This window comes from Neomonachus schauinslandi, chromosome 5 (assembly GCF_002201575.2).
Source record: "Neomonachus schauinslandi chromosome 5, ASM220157v2, whole genome shotgun sequence".
Taxonomy (NCBI): Eukaryota; Metazoa; Chordata; class Mammalia; order Carnivora; family Phocidae; genus Neomonachus; species Neomonachus schauinslandi.
This window is the reverse complement of record NC_058407.1, coordinates 121486331-121489094: the sequence shown is the minus strand read 5'-3', so window position 1 is coordinate 121489094 and position 2764 is coordinate 121486331.

The following is a 2764-nucleotide window of genomic DNA, read 5'->3' as shown; positions in this document are numbered from 1 at the left end:
TCCAACTGACCCCACCAAAACGGCTCTTTTCTGCATTTTCATGCAGCAAACAGTATAGCGAGATTTGTCAACCTACTTGTACCTATAGGTGATCAAAGCACACTTTATTAGTTTCAACTTCAAAAGTTTATTTCACATAAAGCAACAGAAGCAGAAAAGGTCTTAAAGACAAGCATAAGTTTGACAGGACTTTTAAAAATCCTTTTAAATTCCAGAAATTGCAATGCTGTCTGCATATTTACTTCTTTGGGATAGATTCTAGCAGCTTCCAAATGTGCTTGCAGCCCAGAAATTTGAAACAAAATTCAATCTCCAAATGGTTACATAGAATGACAGATCGAAGCAATTCGATTTCTATGTCTTTGTCTTTACAATCATTGCACTACTATACTTTCAATCCACTGTGTAAACACAAAAATATGTAGTTTTACAGGGATTGGACACATAGACCACAGCTGAGATGAGCTCCAGCAGATCTCAACTGTGACATAGTTGCTCTCAACACAAACGGGGAGCTGAGTGCATGTGTGCCTGGGGTGATGATATAATTAGGCATTCTCTGAATTAGTATCTATGCAGAATTTGATGCATACTACAAAATAAGAAGCTAAACTTGTTTTCTTTGAAGCTTGCATAGATACCTTTAAAACTCAACAATAAGCCACAGCAGTGATTAGGACTTAGACCAATAAAAGACTTTGTCCCACCCACTGGGGCAAGTGGAAAGCATTCAAAACCTCTTAGCACAAAATTTCACGGCCCAGAATCTTTGGTGCAGGGAATGGAGCAGTCCTGGGAAGAGAAGAGAATCCCAAAAGGAAGTTTCAGAAGCTTCAAGCCCTCGGACGACAGTACAGGGCAAATCCTCGTGAGATTCTGGACCTTTGCTTCGTGGAGTGGTCTGCATACTGATTTGGATAGAAAACAGAGCATGGAGTCAGAGGGAATAGTGATTCGGATTGAGTCCAGATACTGGAGAACTTGGAAAATAAAAAGAAGAAAACAAGTGTTTGAAATGGCTCTGTGTGCAAATAATACTAATTACAGTCATTCATGCGAGCTAATTGCCATTTTCCCTAATCATCATACAGCATATTTTTTTAAAGATTTTATTTATTTATTTGACAGAGAGACACAGAGAGAGAGGGAACACAAGCAGGGGGAGTGGGAGAGGGAGAAGCAGGCTTCCCGCCGAGCAGGGAGCCCGATGCGGGGCTCGATCCCAGGACCCCGGGATCATGACCTGAGCCAAAGGCAGACGCTTAATGACTGAGCCACCCAGGCGTCCCCATCATACAGCATATTAACAATAGTCCATATCACCCCAGATGTGTCAGATTAACTAAATTTAATTGGGCAATATATATTCTGTCATCACAGTCTGTAGCTCATACAGCCTAACCCAGCCTATCTGCCCATAGGTTTAAAGAATTTAATGGAACACTTATTTGTCTGTGAATTTTTTTCCCCATCAAAGCTGCATTCTAGGAAGCTTTGGGCTTTCCACAGTTGGGAACTCAATCACTGTTCCCTGCCTTTGTTTATGTCTCTCTCTGTGGCCATCCATTGCAATTGCTGCTGTGTTTCCATCTGTTGGAACTCTGGCTAACTTCAAAAGACACAATGGACAGGTCCAGTGTTTCAACAAGAAACCGTTTGGCATTGTTTCATGGCAATTAGTCAAGAAGGCAATAACAAGGAGCTCTGCCTTCTGAAGGCTCCCATTATTACCCACAGATGGAGGAGATCGTCAATAATCACTCACGGAGCCATACGCATGATAACCACAGGTTCCAGATGTCCCAAAAGCCCAGACTGCAAATATTCTGTCCTCCAATTTTTGGTTCAGAAAATGTGGTTTTTGAATGGAGGGCCCGTGATTCTGTAGCTACACGTGACTCGAGGGACAGGACCTGGGACAGCGAGGAAGGGGTTTCATGGGGGGCTGGCGCCAAGAGTTCTGTAGTGCTGTTGGGTGTTAAACGTCCCTTGGAGAGGCAAATGGGAAGACAGTGACAATGGACACGTTGCCAGGCTGTGTCCTGGAAGCTGGTCACACTCCACAGCCACGGACAAAACCTCCACATGCAGACCTGGCTGCATTAACTCAAGTGCTGTTTCCCACTGTTCATTATTTCAAAACAAGGGCATGATTTGGGAAACTGTGGTCCATGAAGACAATGAGCAGTGATTGTCAGCAATGCTTGGATTAGTTCCCTATCGCTGCTATGACAAATGACCACAAACTGAATATCTTAAAACAAGATATATTTATTATCTTGAATTCCGAAGGTCAGACTTCCAAGATGGATCAATAAGAGGCTCCAGCAGAGAACCTGTTTCCTCACTTTGTCCAGCTTTTAGAGGCTGCCCGCATTCCTGGTCCTTGACCCCTCGTCTCACGCTGACCTCTGCTTCCATGGTCACATCTCCTTCTCAGATTCCCCCCCACTTTCATTTAGAAAGACTGTTGTAATTACAGCAGGTTCACTTAACAATCCCAGATATTGCAGGACAATCTCTCCATACCAAGATGCCTAAGATAACCACACTGCAAAGTCCCTTTTGCCACGTAATAGAACACAGACACAGATTCCAAGATTGGGATGTGGACATCTTGGAGGAGATGGGGGGATTGTTCTGCCCGCTACAATGATTAGAAAATGTCAAAGCAAGGAAAAGCATTCTTTTTTAAAAAATATATTTTATTTATTTATTTGAGAGAGAGAGAACACGAGTGGGATGGGGGAGGGGCAGAGGCAGA